This window comes from Rousettus aegyptiacus, unplaced genomic scaffold, assembly GCF_014176215.1.
Source record: "Rousettus aegyptiacus isolate mRouAeg1 unplaced genomic scaffold, mRouAeg1.p scaffold_m13_p_15, whole genome shotgun sequence".
NCBI classification, from domain to species: Eukaryota; Metazoa; Chordata; class Mammalia; order Chiroptera; family Pteropodidae; genus Rousettus; species Rousettus aegyptiacus.
In genome coordinates this window covers 20515319-20532425 of record NW_023416290.1, presented here as the reverse complement: position 1 = coordinate 20532425, position 17107 = coordinate 20515319, and the positions used below count along the sequence as shown (strand labels likewise).

At 34.6% G+C, this 17107-nt stretch overlaps 1 long non-coding RNA gene across 1 annotated transcript; it reads left to right on the top strand.

The window, feature by feature from the left end:
* Nucleotides 1-527: 527 nt before the first annotated feature.
* On the top strand, nucleotides 528-11839 carry LOC107502094. Its single transcript, XR_001594918.2, has 3 exons — nucleotides 528-876; nucleotides 8728-8857; nucleotides 10584-11839. It is a non-coding gene; the product is annotated as an uncharacterized LOC107502094 (long non-coding RNA).
* Nucleotides 11840-17107: the final 5268 nt, after the last annotated feature.

The following is a 17107-nucleotide window of genomic DNA, read 5'->3' as shown; positions in this document are numbered from 1 at the left end:
CTGGCTTATTTCATTTAAAATAATGTCATTGGGTTTCATCCATGTTGTAGAATGTGTCAGAATTTCCTTCCTTTTTAAGGCTTAATAATATTTTACATATATACCACATTTTGTTTACACACTTATCCATCGATGGACACTGGGTCATTTTTACCTTTTGGCTATTATGAAAGATCCTCTTCTGTTTTATGCTATATTTTAGTGGCATAATTTTATGCATTATAGTGTTGAGGCTGCCCGTCATCCTATGAATAACCTTCTATATTTGGAGATCTCTTTGCATTTTGAGTCCCATCTTCTCTACATGGAAACCTAAATTCAGCTTTTCATCCTAGCTCAAAGTTCAGCCTATGAGCATGGCTCTCCCAATCAGATTCACGCATGCAAGCCTGACTGGAAAGGGGGCAGATAAGGAAAGAGGCTCAACACAGGACATGCATTTGTCTGGCTCAATTACAAAGAGGTTTTTGTTACAAGATGTCTGCCAGGCATTAGTGCTGGCAAAGTCAGTTGCCAGAAAGCAGAGTCCCTGTTAACAAAACAAATAGTAGCTTCTAGTCCTGGGTAAGGCAGTATTACAGGTGGAGTTCTGTCCCCGTCAAATTCACACACTAAAGTCCTCTGAATATAACTGGGTTATATTTGGAGACAGGGTTTTTACAAAGTAATTAAGGTAAAATGAAGACATTAATCCAATCCGACTGGTGTCCTTATAAAAGGAAATGTGGACACATGAAGACACTAGGGATGAGCACACAGAGGAAGGACCGTTGGGGGTCACGGCAAGAAGACTGCTGTCTGTAAGCCAAGGAGAGAGGCCTCAGGAGAAACCAATCCTGCCAATGCCTTGATCTCAGACTTTTAGCTTCCAGAACTGTGAGAAAACAAATTTCTGTTGTTTAGGTCACCAGTCTGCGGTACCTTGTTATAGCAGCCCTGTGAACTAGCACAGGCAGTAATAAGAACGATTTTCTTAACCAGGCCAGTACCACAGCTTGGTTTCTCATGTTGTTCCTGGATCCTTATCCCAGAGGCTACTTTTGGGATACTTAATGATTCAGTGATCTATCAAAAATCCTTTTATTAAGTTCCTTTCAGCTTAAACTAGCCAGAGAGGATGAGGATGTCTGTAACTAAAAACCCTGAATAATATATACATATGCAAAAATGATTAAATCACAAGTGATCATACATTGAGATGATGTATTTGGATTATGCATCACTGGGTTGGAAGTATATCATAAACTAAATTGGGAACCCATAAATTAGTCAGTGCTGTCCAAAAGGTATTTAGTAAATAAAAGGGACTAATATGATTGGTGACTACTTCAGCTTATAACTTTCTATTTTTCTCTATTACTTTTATACAATACTATACATAATAGTATTTAAGATCTATTATAAATATGCATTACAGGAAAAGCCGGAGTGTATTTTTAAATCATTTTAAAGCTTTAGTTATTGAAATGAAGTTCAAAATGTACTCAAATGAGTTTAACCCAAGTTAGCGGTGATATATAGTATTTGCTTTTAGGAAAATGTATTAGGGAATAAATGCTAATTTTTCATATTTGAAATGAAAGGTATTTTTACTTTAAACTTTTCAAAAGGTGTTACGAAAGAGTTAAATTATGAGCAACAAGATTTAAGAGAGAAGGTTATTACTTTATTAAGATTCTGATATACTTTGTGGGATATTTCTCTTGTTTTCGACACTTTGTTAACTTATGATTTAAACAAATTCCGAACAAGAGGAAAGCAGCCATTGACCCCCGCTCTGCTCCTCTCTGCAGCACAGTGCTTCCGTGAGGAAGGGCACGTCCCATAACCACGCAAAGGGAACTCTATCAAGAAGTTAGAAAATTGATACACTTTTTCACAGCTCACTCAGCTCACAAGTATATGACATTTATTTCTGTCGAATTAGCAAACAATATTTTATCAAAATAAATTTTATTGCATTGTCGCTGATGTGAAAAATTTAACATAAATGCTCAATTGAAGGGAATCCCTGTTTATAACATAACATTTACTGGAAACAGATGTCCTGACTTTGGATATTTTCTTCTTTTACGTCTTTTTCATAATTATCTTTAAAGATTACTTATAGTTGGATCTCTCTTTATCCTGGTTCTACTGAACTACAATGCCTATAATTTGTGCTAACTAAATATTGTTATTAATAATATTTTATCATTTCTTATAGAATCATTTTATAATATTATTCTAATAACTTTTCATTAAAATATAATTGACATCCAATATTATATTAGTGTTAGGTGTACAATATAGCGATTCAACATTTATATACCTTATGAAGTAATATCCATGAAAGCCTAATAAATGTCACTATACAAATTTATTACAATATTATTGACTATATTCTCTGTGCTATACATTACATCACCATGACTTATTTATAATTGGAATGTTGTACCTCTTAATCCCCTTCATGTTTTCCACCCATCCCCGATCCTGCCACTCCCTCCCATCTGGCAACCACCAGTTCATTCTCTGTGTCTATTCATCTGTTTCTGTTTTGTTTGTTTGTCTTAATTTTTAGCTTCCACATACAAGTGAAATCACATGGTATTTGTCTTCTCTAACCTATTTTACTTAGCATAATATTCTCTAGGTCCATCCATGTTGTACCAAATGGCAAGATTTGATTCTTTCCTAGGCTGAGTAATATTTCATTTACAAAAATGTATCACATCTCTTTATTTATTCATCTATCAATGAACACTGAGGTTCCATATCTTGGTTATTGTAAATAATGTTGCAATGAACATAGCATAGCATATATCTGTTCAAATTAGTGTCTTCATTTTCTTCAAATAAACACTCAGAACTAGAATCGTTTGGTGATATGGTAGTTCTATTTTTAACTTTTTGAGGAAGCTTCATAGTGTTTCCATAGTGGCAGCACAAGTATACGATCCCACCAATAGCGCATGATGGTTCCCTTTACTGCATTCTCACCAACACTGGTTATTTGTTATTTTTTGAATAACAGCAATTCAGACAGGTGTGAGGTGATATCTCATGGTGGCTTTGACTTGCATTTCCCTAATAATTGGTAATGCTGAGCACTTTTCATGTGTATATTGGCTGTTTGTATGTCTTCTCTGGAGAAATGTCTGTGCAGGTCCTCTGTCCATTTTTTAATTGGATTGTTTGTTTGGTGAGTTGTATGAATTCTTTATATACTTTAGATATTAAACCCTTATCAAATATATTATTGGTAAATATCTTTTTCCATTTGGAAGGTTGACTTTTCATTTTGTTGATGGTTCTCTTCACTGTGTAAAATCTTTTTAGTTTGATGCAGTCTCATTTATTCATTTTTTTCTTTTGTTACCCTTGTTTAGTTTTATATATATTTATACTTATATATTACATATACATTTATATTTATATATTATATATATGGTTTCAGGTTTTAAGTTTAAGTCATTAATCCATTTTGAGCTTATCTTTGTACATAGTGTAATAGAGTGGTCCAGTTTTATTTTTTGCATGTTGCTGTTTAGTTTTCCTTATTGAAGAGACTATCTTCCCTTGTTTTATATTCTTGCTTCCTTTGCTATAGATTAATTGACCCTTTAAGTGTGGGTTTATGTTTAGTCTCTCTATTCTGTTCCATCTACCTACATGTCTGTTTTATGCCAGTACTATAATGTTTTGATTACTATAGACTTATTGTATAGATTGAAATCAAGAAGTATTATACTCCGACTTTGTTGTCCAAAGTTGAATTCTTTCAATTAAGTTTGCTAACACTTTTTTGAGAATTTTCTCAAGATTGCTTTGAGTATTCCAGGTTTTTTGTGGTTTCACACAAATTTTATGATTCTTTGTTCCAGTTCTGTAAAAAATATCTTTGGTATTTTGCAAGGGACTACATTAAATCTTTAGTTTGCTTTAGGTAGCATAACATTTTAAAAACATTAAATCTTTCCATCCATGAGCACAATATATTCTTTCATTTATTTTTGTCATCTTCAATTTCTTTCATCAGTGGTATGATTTTCAGAATACAGGTCTTTCACAAGTTTGTTTAAACTTATTTATAAGTATTTTATTCTTTTCGATGCAATTGTAAATGAGATTGTTTTCTTAATTTCTCTTTCTCATAGTTTGCTATTAGTGTATAGAAATGTAACAGATTGCTATATATTAATTTTGTATCCTTCAACGTTATGAAGTTTATAATTTTTTTTTTTTTTTGGTGGAGCCTTTAGGTTTTCCTATATATAGTATCATGTTATCTGAAAATAGTGACAGTTTTACTTTTTGGATGCCTTTTATTTATTTTTCTTGTCTGATTGTTCTGGCTAAGACTTCCAATATTATGTTGAATGAAAGTGGTCAGAGTAGGCATTCTTGTCTTGTTCCTGATTTTAGAGGGAAAGCTTTCAGCTATTCACCATTGAGTGTGATGTTTGCTGAGGATTTGTCATATATGGCTTTTATTATGTTGAGGTATGTTCCTTTTATGCCCACTTTGTTGAGAGTTTTTATCATACATGTATGTTAAATTTTGTCAAATGCTTTTTCTGCTTCTGTTGAGATGATCATATAATTTTTATACTTTTGGTTAATGTGGTGTATCATGTTGATTGATTTGCAGATATTGAATCATTCTTGTATCATTGAAATAAATCCCACTCAATCATGGTGTATGATTTTTTTAAAAGTATCATTGAATTCATTTTGTTAATATTTTATTGAGAATTTTTGCATATGTTCATCAGAAATATTTGCCTGTAATTTTTTTTTATCTTACTCTGGTGTGGGTATCATGGTAAAGCAGGCCTCATAGAATAAGTTTGGAGTTTGAATGTGTTTTTTCTTCAATTTTTTAAAACGGTATGGGGAGGGTAGTATTAATTCTTCTTTAAATATTTGTTAGAATTCATCTGTGAAACCATTGGATCCTAGACTTTTGTTTGTTGGAAGATTTTTTTGTCTCTATTTCATTTATTTGCTCTCTGATCTTTATTATTTACTTTCTTCTTTTAACTTTGAGCTTTGTTTGTCCTTTTCTTTTCTAGTTTATTTAGATATAAAGTTAGATTGTTTATTTGTGATTTCTCATGTTTCTTGAGGCAGGCCTGTATTGCTATGAATTTTCTTCTTAGGACTGCTGTCACTGTATCCCATAGATTTTTGGTCATTGTTTTTGTAGTTCTTCATTTTGTCTTTCTCTTGCTCTCATCCCTTGTGATTTGATGACATTCTTTAGTGTTATGTTTGGATTCCTTTCTCTTCATTTTTTTGTGTACCTATTATAGGTTTTTGGTTTGTGGTTACCATGAGATTCATATATAACAACCTATGTAGAGCAGTTTATTTTAAGTTAATATTTGCCTAAGTTCAAATGCATTCTAAAAGCATTTTTACTACCCCTCCCCATGTTTTATGTTTTAATATCATATTTTGCATCTGTGTGTATATCTTTTAATTAATTATTGTGGATATAGATGATTTTACTACTTTTGTCTCCTAACTTTTATACTAACTGTATAAATAATTGATCCACTTCCTTTCCTATGTTACATTTTCTAGTGAAACTTTTCTTTTGTATATTTTCTTATTTCTGCTTTTGGTCTTTCCTTTTCCACTTAAAAAAGTCCCTTTAACATTCCTTGTAATGCTGGTTATGAACTTCTTTAGCTTTTGCTTATGTAATAAACTTTATCTTTTCTTCATTTCTGAATGATAACTCTGCAGTGTAGAGTATTTGTGGTTATAGATTTTCCCTTTCACCACTCTCAATGTATCATACACTCCCTTGTGGATCATAAAGTTTCTGCTGAAAAATAAGCTGGTAGTAGTATGGGGGTTTCCTTGTACACAACTAGTTGTCTTTTCCTCTTTTAAGATTCCCTCTTTATCTTTAATTTTTGACATTTTAATTATGATGCTTCTTAGTGTGGATCTCTTTGGGTTCATCTTGTTCAAGACTTTCTGTGCTTCCTGGACTTAGATGTCTGTTTTCTTCAACAAGTTAGGCAATTTTCCAGCCATTATTACTTTAAATAGGTGTTCTGCCCCTTTTTCTCTCTTCTTCTTATTCTTCTGGGACCTCTATAATATGAATATTGGTACACTTGATGTTGTCACAGAGATTTATTAAATGATCTTTATTATTCTTTTTTCTTTTGGCCATTCCAGTTGGCTGATTTCCAGTACCCTGTCTTCCATATCACTGATTCATCTTCTAACTCATCTAATATGCTGTTGATTTCCTCTAGTGCATTTTTCATTTTCATTATTGTATTCCTCAGATCTGATTAATTCTTTTATTTTTTTTATGTTTTCTATCTTTTCATTGAAATTTTCACTGTGTTCATTCATTCTTATCCCTAGTTTGATGAACATCTTTATGACCATTACTTTGAACTCTTTATCTGGTAGAATTCTTATCTTCGTATCATTAAGTTTTTTTTATGGTTTTATTTTTTGTTTGGAACACATACCTATGTCTTCATTTTGTCGTGTTTGTTTCTATGTATTAGGTAGATCAGTTGTGTCTCTTGGTCTTGAAAGAGTGACCTTATGCAGAAGTTGTCCTGTGGGGCCCACTGGTGAACCTCCCCTCTAGTCACCAGAGCCTGGTGCTCCATGGGTATTTTCTGTGTGGGCTGCATGCACTTTCTTGTTGTGGTTGATCTGCAATTGCTGCAGGCTCACTGGTGGGTGGGGTTGGCCCCAGGGTGACTGGCTGAGAGATCTGGCCATGATTACCATAGACACACTATTGGGCAGGGCTAGTTCTCAGCCCAGCTGCCTGCAAGTCTTGGTTGTGACTGTTGTGGGCTGCACAGGACTGGCTTCCAGCACATATGCCTGCGAGGTTCAGCTGTACCTGCAGGGCTGGCCCACAGCATGTCTTGTCTAAGAAGCCTGGCCCTGACTGCTGTGAGTGCGCTGGTAAGCAAAACTGACCCCTAGGCAACTGGCTGCAGGATTTTGCCACGACTGCTATTGGTATGCTGATGTGTGGAGCAGGCTTCTGGTGTGGCTAGCTATAAGGCTTGGCCTTGACTGTTGCAGGCCTGTGGAGTGCAGGAGAGGCCCCCCAGAGCAGAAGCTACCACTTTGGAAGTGCTGGCTGAGCCCACGCACCAGATATGGCAGTGAAGGAACCAGGAGCTGCATTGGAGGAGTCCCAGGTGGGGCAAGCAGTTTGGGCAGGATGAGACCTCAGGCAAACATCAAGGAGGGGCAACACAGTGTTAACAAGATCAATGCAGAATGTCAAAAGTAGTTTTCCACCAGCACCAGCTTAGCTAGGTGAAAAGAGAATTTAAAAATAATTAATTAATGAGTTAATTAATCTTTTTAAATAGTACCACCCAGCACCTTTGTTTCCAAAGAAAATTCCAACTGATACCTGCACCTTCAGCACTCACCCTAAAATTAGTCAATGTATCCTCTACAGGTATGACTCAGACACTTTTCTAACAGAAGTCTCTGTGCTGAGACTCAGAATGAATGAGACTGTGCAGAGCCCTTGAAGAGTGGAGTCTCAATTTCCTAAAGTCCTTCAGCAATTCTGGACATAAGCCATGCTGATATTAAAACCAGAAGTTATGGGAGCTCCTATTCCTGGTGCAGGTCCCCTGGGCTAGAAAGCTCAATGTGAGGCTCAGAATGCTAAGTCATCATGGGTAACCTCCACAGTTGTGATATCCCTTCCACTTGTGGGTTGCCACACCAGGGGTGTGGATCCTGACTAGACTGCACTTCTTCTCCTCCTACCTATCTTGATGTGGCTTTTTATTTATATCCTTACTTGCAGAAAATCTATTCTCCTAGTCTTCAGGTCATTCTCTGTGATAGTTGTTCTATGAGTAGTATCAGTTTTGATGTGTACATAGAGTGAGGTGAGCTCAGATATTCTTACTTCACCATCTTGCCCTGCTTCTAATCCTGGTGTTCTTAATAACTCTTCTAAATTAAAGGCTAGCAAATTATAGCTGGAAGCCAAACCCCACCCACTGCCTGTTTTTTTGTAAATAAACTTTTGTTGGAAAATATCTATACCTAGTTCTTTTTGTATTGTCTTCAGTTGCTATCTTGCTACAATGTCAGAATTTGAGTATTTGGGACAGATATCGTATGGCCCACAAATATTTGCTAAAATATTTGTTATCAGGCTCTACACAGAAAAATTTTCCTGACTCCTGACCTAAACCATTAAAAAATCTGAAAAGATAACTTCGACCAGTATTGATAAAGCATATTGTACTATATTTGCATTTGAAGCAAAGAATATAAAACTAAACAAACTCATATGCTTATTTCTTTTCATCGTCCTTTTTTTACCTTTGAATTTTTTAAATAATGTACCATGAAATATATAAATTTTGTTGAGAAGAAAAATTTTAATATAATTTATTTATTATACATGAAATGTCATGATATTATTTGAAGTTAGACTGTGATTATTTAAAGTTGTGTGTTGTAAAACCTAAGGACTACATACACTCATAACATGTTTTAAAAGGAGATAAATCATAAGCTAATAGTGGAAATAAAATAAAACCAAAAGTAACTGTGGAGTAAATAGTATATCAATATAGAAGCTGGGAGATTTTCTAGATAAATGGGCTAAATATTTTTAAATACTAATATATTTAATTCTTATATAATTCTTGCTAAAATAAAAAATATATTAAATTTACTCTATGAATTAATCTACACACATTAATTCAGAACACAGGGAGAGCTGAGAGCCTGGTGACTTAAGAGTCTTCAGACAACTGGAACACTGAAGGCTGGATTTTCACATAAGAAAATAGTATTAAGGCCACCAGAACTGGAGAGGAACATTAGTCAACTTAAGGTAAATAGAAACAGCAACAGTTACCCCTAAAGTCAAGGTGAGGGATTGACTCTCTCATCCTGCAGCTAGGGGTAAATGGTACCTCATAATACATATATACAATAAAACCAGAATATAAATAGAGACATTTTCCAAGTTCTTTCAAAGGGAAATTGCCTAAGCTGTGAGATACATTTGACGATGAATGCAGTATTGATCAGCAGAATCTTGGAACAACTATTGTATTGAGGATGATCTGCCAGTTTCCGTGATCAGAAAGGGATTTATAAAAGAAAAACCTACCAAGGACAGGATTCTAATATTCCGCTGATGGAATGGTGAACCATGGGCTGTCAGAGGACTAGCATGAAGTGCCAACAGCTGTGCTATGTAGAACTTGATGGCAATAATCTATGTCTGAAAGGCTCAGGTTTCAGTGCACACACAATGGGAGGGCTAGACATTTGGAGTAGTTTGAACCTCTATAGAGCAGAGACAATGCCTTTTTCACCTTCAACTTCCAAGACATTTGCCAGAGTGCCCTGCTCAAAAATTACTCTCATTAAATATCTATTGAATGACATTAGATTAGGAAAAATTGCCAGTTTTTCTGAGAAAATATTTAAATTCAAACAGAGAAAGATATATTTCTATCTATAATTAAGGATATTGTAACAATTTTTTTAAGTTTCTGCATTCACATACAATCATAAAATAACAAAGCTAGAAATAAGTTACTCCTAAATCACTTTTTTACAGTTTGTTTATTCATTTGATAAAAATATATTAAATGCCTACTGTATGTCAGGCATAATGCTGTGTACTACAGATAAAATGGTGAGTGGTTTCTAATCAAATAAAGTTATACTTTTGTCAGAGAAACAAAGTATTATAATATAAGAACATAATTTATATATCGTGATTGAAAAAAATAATAAACACTGAGGCCAATAGAACCTATAGTTCTAATTGGTCTTTATGAAGTGCTATTACTTACAGAGACTTTACCTATGTTTCATAGGTATTGTCAAAAAAATGTGTATTTTCTATGAAAACTTGCCACTTGAGAAATATTTTATGTTTTTCTTGGCTGTCAACTTCTGGGGGCTGTATCCTGTATAGCAGAGCTCGCTTATCTGTCATATAAATCAATTGTCATAATAATGTTGCATCTTTGTAAATTTGTCAGTGTAAATATGTGTGTGTTCAAGGACTATTTAACAAATATGTGCCTTTGCTTCCTCGGGGAGTTTAAAATGTGTAGCAGCATCAGATATCACCACAAGCTGTGTTCAGAAGCTTAAAATGGTATTTGCTTAATTGTGTAGATGCCAAAATTCTAAGTCAAATTATTCTGATGCTGATTCTTAGAGTTTGAAGAAGAGTAAGCCAACACCTTCCTTTTTATATAGAGTTAAAGGTTCAGATTTCATTTTAAGTGGACCCTATCTGCTGTTTCCTTCGTGTTTTATGTTCTCTTTGAAGTACTTAAATCTCTCTGGGAAAAAAAGGACCTCATTATGTCACTTTAAATACACTTAATTCACCCTTTCTCTTTTCAGTTTGTCACTGGTCCTACCTTGAGAATGAGGCTAGAGCATTCATTCATCCAAGACATATGGCTCTCCTGCTTTGTATCACACACACACACTGGGCCAGGCTTAAGAGATACCCATGAAAAGTATTTGAGAACAAACTTTAAAAACATTTAAAAACTAAAAGGCAAACATTTGTATTTCATTTTCAGTTGATTGACCAAACCTGACGCCTGTTGTCCCTGGATGGTTATTGGAACTCCAAACTCCATTCTTGCCCAATCTCAGCACACAGGAGAAAAATCGATTGTTGTCAGCACTCTCAGTGGTGAACCTGTTTGTCTTTCCAGCCCAGTGAGGATCATGAATTGACCAGCCTTGAGAGTGAGAGGGAAAGACCAGGAGATCCTACTCAAGGAAGACCAAAACCTTCAAGTCCCAGACAGACAAATTAGAAATAATTTGTAATTGTAGTTAAAACAAGATGCTCCTTTTTCAAATATGATTTGACTGACAAGAGTCCATTTAAAATGGTTTATTGGGTTTGCCCATCTGTTGAATAAGGAAAGCTGTAGAATAAGGAAGAAATTCATAAACCAGGGTTGTTGCAGTGTTGACTATATTTTATGATTGAGGAGATGCAATGCCTAGGGCAGACTTCTCCCATGAAAAATGTTTTTATGAGATGACATAAAATGTACCCAACTGGTCAACTTGTTCCTGCCAAAAGTAATCATACTAATTATTTGATGTTCACAGAAGATTAAAATTTTCAACTTTTTTTCTAACCATTTATTATGGTATCATTTACACATGACCTATGATGAATACTTATGAGTCACTTAATGACACTATTGAATGACCATAAAGTACTGATGAATTTAACCTTTTCTTGTTTTAACCACTGCATGTGTACATTGATGAAGACAGACTCAGAAAGGAAGAGAGCAGCAGATTATCGATCATGGAGGCCACTGGGTAAAGCATATGTTCTTAAAATATATCATCTTTCCTAAATATTCAAAAATGGAATTACAGCTTTCTCTCACGAATCTTCCTAACAAGATAATTCAAAATAATGCATGTGAATTTTCTCTTGTCCAAGAGGTAGAGCTTAATCCTCACCCCACCCCTTAAGGATGGACTAGACTTAGTGACTAAACTTATTTCCAAGTAACAGAGAAAGGGGAAATGAATGATTTTGCATAGGAAAGACCTGGCACACACCACCTCACCAAGTGATGAAGGTTTACATCATCTGTGATGTCCTGGTATGTGATGTATTCCCTGATACAACGTGATAAGCAGAGCATTTCATCTCCGTGCTCTTCATTCCAAAGTCCATAACTCCAGTCTAATCATGAGAAGCACATCAGACAAGCCCAGGTTGAAGGACATTCTATGAATACCTGGCTGTTACACCTCTAGACTGTCAAGGTTATTGAAGAAGAAGAAGAAGAAGAAGAAGAAGAAGAAGAAGAAGAAGAAGGAGGAGGAGGAGGAGGAGGAGGAGGAGGAGGAGGAGGAGGAGGAGGAGGAGGAGGAGGAGGAGGAGAGGAGACTGAATCACAGACCAGAGGAGACTGTGGAGACATGATGACTGGAACAATGTGGTACCTCATATCAGGAAGAGGACATTCATGAAAAAGCTGGTGAAATCTGAATAATATCTGAAACTAAATAGTAATGTAATAATTAATGGTAATGTGCTAATGTCAATTTCTTAGCTTTGACAAACGGTAATGTAAAATTTAGTTATGGGGGAACTATATGAAGGGTATATGAGAAATCAATACTGCCTTTGCAAATTCTCTGCAAATCTAAAATTATTCTAAAATAAAAAGCTTATTTTTAAAAGTCTACTCTTATTGAAGTTGAACAAATAATTGGGAAATAGCAAGAAAACAAGAAAAGATACATAGCACTAACTGTTTATAATTAATGTAAAGAAAAAAAAGACAAATTTAGAAAGTAGAATAGATTGATAAAAATCAAAAAAATTTTAAATACTCAGCACAATTAGAAGCAAATGACATCTTTCATTATTTTATTAGAGTATTCAGCTCTTTTTCTGGGCATTTTACCTTCAGACATAAGTAGACATTTTTTCTTTTGAAGTTCTTTTTTTTTTCTTTCTAGGTTTTTAAAATTTCCTCAGTGAAGCAGAAAGCCATCAGTTATCACCAGGCTCTCCAGTATTCATTCTAACTTATTTCAACAATAGCACCCAATTGTTTGGGAGAATTACCTTGCCCCACTGAGAAGTGTCTAGCGCACTAGAAGTGACTCAAGATGTGGAGCCTTCCCTAGCCAAGGCAAGTCACAAGGCCAAAATTCTACTGTCTCCCTAGAATCTGAAAGATGGAGAGAAGAACAAACCATATGCCACTTTGTTATTCCAATAGCTGATCTCTAACAAGTCTGCTACCTAGGCTGCTTGAATTTCCTAGGGTCTGTCTGGTTCACTAATCTTCCATCACTAAATGAACTCTCCTGTGTTCCCCAAACAAAATTATCTCACTTGTAAGCCTCTTATAGAACCAGTGGTCATGCTCTGCCTCAGTAACATTATGGAAACTAGAAACATGTAGACTTTAAATAAATATATCGAAGTGCATGATTCAAAATACACAATTGAAGCAATTTAAAAACAGTTCTGCCACTATGGCTACTGAAATGATTAGGCACAACTGAAATGCAGCCAAATGAAATCACAGAGAAATTAAAATGGACATGATTATTGAAGAAAAATGATTAAGAACATATATTTTCACATGTGTGTATGAATGTATGCAGATATAATGTGCATTATATCTTGGTATTATAGGTTTGTCCATGCAATCAAGATAAATATTTTCAGACTTATAAAAGAAATTCCTCCCCCAAAAAGTTATCATAATTGTAGAACATTCTAATACAGGTTATAATTCTTTTGTATTGTTGTTAAGCTTCGTGCAGGTTAAGTATGGCTGATCAACTGAAGAACTTTTAACTCTATTTGATGATATTAAGGAATAATTATTAAATTTTAAAGGTGGTAGTATTACAGTTACATCAATTTTTTTTAGATTACTTGTCTTTTGAAAATGCATATTGATTGTTTGTTGATTAAATATATGACTAAAATTTGCTTTAAAATAACTTAGGAACAGAGGAAGTGGGTGAGAGTAGAGGAAGAAAACATGTCAGTAATTATTGACTCTGAGTGGTAAATATATAGTAATTCTTTATACTATACTATTTCTCTACTTTTGTGTGTTTGCAGTTTTCCATAACTTAAAAATATGATAAAACATTGGCTGATCATATCTGAATTATACATTATTATTATAGTTACAATTTATAGCAAGGACTTTGTGAGGTTCATTTACTGAGGTAATTGAAATGTGATTAACTGACACACACCAAGAATTTCAACTCCTCATATCCTCTGCTATACTCGCTGATCATAGACCAGCAGACAAAGAATACTAAGTATGCTAAGGGGAAAAAAGGAGAAAGTTCTAAGTGATTTTTTATTTTTTCATCCTAAAGGATTTTTTTTTAACTATGAAACTCTGGGTTTTAATCTAAATTTCTAATTTTATGATATAACATAAGGAAAAGAAATTTACTTATGAGAAAGGGAACCAAGAATTCAAGTTTCACAAAAGGCTTTTTGGTCTTAAATTATTACTATTTGTACAAATTAATTTGTACAAATAGTACCTTCTAAGAAATCAGTTTGACATAAACATTCACATTTTAGAAACTTCAAATTTAGAGGAGATTAAGCTAATAGGGAGCTGTTATTGCTATTTTGTTTTGATCTTTGAGCCTAGGAGAAGTATTTTCCTGCATTTTCTAATATATAAGATGCAAGATCAAGAGAGCATCCGTGGCCATGGCATTCAGGTTGACCAAACTCCCAAAAAAGATGCCCTGTTTAAGGATTATATCCTCATAAATTCCAGTGCTGTGTATCAGCACTGGAGTCACAGGATACTAAGCAAAAAAGTTTGTCTCATCCATATCTTGCTATTTTTTTTTTTTTTGCCCAAATTCAGAATTTTGGTTTGATGCCTGCTCTATCTTCACTTTTAGTCCACCCTTAATGTTTTAAGATTTCAGGGTGTAAGTACTGAGTCAAGTATGTGCATTTCCCACCTTGCATGGACTCAAGGCTTCCTCTTGCACCAAGACCCTCATTAGGGAGATCAGTAAAAAGAAGCTACCGTACCCCCTCATGTGTTTACATTTTTAATTTCTGGTTCTTTCTTATTTCTACCATCTGAGAATTTCCTTTTTTTTTTTTTTTTTTTTTTTTTTTGAAAAACCAAGCTATGCATTTTAGAGTATTTTGGCTACTTTTTATTCAACATTTCTAAATATGGCAGAGGGTTTATGCATTAGCTTATCTACTATCTTTCTAGAATTCACGCTCTGAGTAAGTTGCTCATCTGTTTCTCCCTCTACACCAGAAGCTCCATGAAGACAAGGACACTTTTTATTTTATTCTTCTTATTATCAGCTCACAGCAGGAAGATAGTACATAGTTGTTGCCCAATAATAAATATTGAATAAAGCCGTAAATTGATTATCTTTTAAGTAACATAGGAAATACTAGTTATTTATTTTATTTTATTGTGAACCATTCTCTCACACAAAAAAAGGAGAGCTTGAATTAATAACACCATTTCAAAAGACCCACTGTTCAAGGATTGTATCTCCCATAAATTTCAAATTTGATATCAGCTTTGGAATCACAAAATACTAAGCAAAAACAATCTTTGTTATATCTCGCCTCTTTTTGTCTGAAATAAAAATATATTAAAGTAATTTAAAGAAAATAAATACCATTTACAGATTATCCACTTCAAGTAAAATAATATTACAAAAACTTCATAGCCATTCTGTGGTCCTTCTCCTATTGTGTCTCTTCCTTTCCCCTAGAGGTTCTCACTATCTTGACTTTTTTTAATTTTCTTCATGGTTTTACCATGATGTGATTGTGTCATAAAAATTACTCAGTTTCAAAATAACTAAGTAGTATAAGAAAAACCGAACTTACTCATATTAAGAAAAGTCAATGCTTCTCAAAGTATATAAAATTTCCTTAGAGAATAAAATGTTAGGATCTCTGACCCATAGTCTGATTGAGCTACACTGTGATCTTGTAAGACCCCTTCCTGGGAAGTCATTGGGCAAATTCCTGAGTGAAACCTGAGAAGCAAGGGCTGAAGGCACTTGGCAAGGGTGCACTGTGGACCTACTGATGTCTAGTAGAAATGCCAAATGGAGTGGGTTGCTAAGTGCACCCTGCTTCAGTGCTCACTTTGACCTACCAACATCTTTCAGAAATAGATCAAAACAGAACTTTCATGAGGTGAGATGAATGTCTTAACTGATCTAATCAAGAGAGCATGCAGAGGACTACAAGATCTTCATCATCATAGAGTCAAGGCAAGCCAAAGACAGATAAAAGTCTTGGCTAGATGTAACTGGATAGCGTATCTTCAAGTTAAAAAGAGGACACAATGGCTGCTGAGATGTCAAGTGACAACAGTTCTCCATATCTCTGTCACTTGAGTGGCATTGCCCTAATCTATACTTATCACCCTCTTTTTCTAGTTCACAGTTATAATCATGGGATCTCTATTTACTATCATTTTGAGGATTCTCATGACCTCTTTTATAGGCTGGATCTTCTGTTTCCTGAATGGGATGCTTTTATCTTTCTACTCTTTACCTTTCTTCCAATAGCTTATTGAGAAAGGCATGGTGGTAAATTTTTGAAGCCCTGAAGGTCTGAAAATATCTGTTTTATTGGGAATGAATTTAAGGAAGGAGATAATTTTCTTCAGAATTTCAAAAATATGTTCTTATTGTCTCCTTGCTTCAAGTATTCTGCTGAGAAATCCACAGTCATCCTGATCCTCTACAGATAACATGAATTGTTTTAGTCTCCACAAAGTTAGAGAAACCTCTGCTCTGTACTTAGTGTTCTGAAATTTCATAATGTATCTAGATCTATCGTAATCTCTATGTTGAACACTCAGTGAAACCTTCCAACCTATGAGCTCATGTCCTTCCACCTAAGATATTTTCTGAGTTATTTAATTGGTGGTTTTATCCCTTCTATATTTTTTCTGTTCTCTCCTTCTGAAACTCTTTTTAGACATGTTAGATGTTAGATGTCAGATTCTCATCCAAGTCTTTCAATGATACACCTGTGAAAGTCATTTTGCAAACTAATGCAGATTCTGCTCAGGACACACCCCACTACCTCTCATTGCCTCCAGGCCCTTATAAGTTAGATCCCCAAGTATCATAGATGGAGAGGCATGAGGCCTGCTTTAGAAAGAGATACACCAAAGGGTTAAAAGACTGCCAAAGTTACTGACAGCCTGGGGACATCTGTGGAAGTGGATTCTGAAATGTAAGACTCAGCCTGTCTAAATTCATTGACATTGGTACAATCTAATCTCAGATCTGGATTTACTGAATTGGTTTAAGCCCCTATGAACAGTATTAAAAGTCTATTTAGTTGACTGATTGAAGATTGAATTTAGCAATGGTCTAGAGTAAATGGGTATTTCATATGATTCTAGTGGGACACTCTGCTAGCTATCCTTTGTAAGAGCCCTGAAGAAATTCCATTCACAAGACAATATGACATGCATTGCCACAGGGACCATGAACAGCTTTGAAGAGCTTCCTTGCTCTGTAGGCAGAGATAATGGTGGAGGATATTACA